The following is a 985-nucleotide window of genomic DNA, read 5'->3' as shown; positions in this document are numbered from 1 at the left end:
GCAGAGCCCAACTTCGTCTTCCGCACGCGGTGCAATGTCGGACAGTGCGTCCGCGGCATCAAGGGATGTAAATCCTAGGCTCGTCACTGATAGCGTGCGCGGAGCGCACGCTATCAGTGACGAGGTGCCTCGTTGAGGATGTGGTCGAGTATGAGTTTGACACTCCTTTTCCCGGGTGGGATGACGAGGAAGGCGAGCCGCACCAGCGGCGTGAGACGGGCCCAGCTCGCGCCTTGCGGACCCCGTGTCCGTTTCCTGACCTCTCATCACCTAAGGGATGTATTGTCATCACCAATAACCTTGATGAGGCACAAAAGCGGCAGCTGGAAGCTGCCCGTAAGACGGCTCTGATGCGCGCCAATCCCATATCGGTCATTGACTCTCGTGTGGAATATGGCTTCCGTCCGGCGGATCCCGCTGTGGAAACGAACGATGTGGTAACTCGATCGTTACGCCTCCACATCATTGGGCCCCCGGATATTACGGAAGCTGGGCTTGCCTAACGGAAAGCTCTTCAAGCTCGTTTCTTGGTACCACAATATTTTCGTTGGAAGCTTATCGCACTCGTCTGCGTACTCAACGAGGTGGCTCTCGTGTAACCGCAATGCGGACAATACCTGTAGCGCTCGCCCCTGGCAAAATCGCTACAGATGACGAAGTGCTCTTTGAGCGATGGGTGCAACGGCACCGGAAACTTTCCTCAATGTACGTCTTACCGTTGAGCCACAAGGAAGTGGATTTGCGTGTGGAGCGACACCTCCGATTTGAGCTTGCAAAACTCAAGGCACGCCGGCGACTTTCTTCGGAATGTCGCCCTGCGACGTTTGGGTCAACCCCTTATGCTCTCTCGAGCTCTGTGTCTGCGATCGCAAGAGCTCAGGGCCACTGCTTCAGCTCAGCACATGGCCTTTCTACTCCCCTGGTTATTGCCGATAAGCGCGGGGCGTCCTGATCTTTCTTTTTTCTGATCAAAAGCGTCCATGGA

Source organism: Plasmopara halstedii, assembly GCF_900000015.1.
Source record: "Plasmopara halstedii genome assembly, contig: Scaffold_323, whole genome shotgun sequence".
Taxonomy (NCBI): Eukaryota; Oomycota; class Peronosporomycetes; order Peronosporales; family Peronosporaceae; genus Plasmopara; species Plasmopara halstedii.
The sequence above is the reverse complement of the archived record's forward strand: the minus strand, read 5'-3'. Positions refer to the sequence as shown.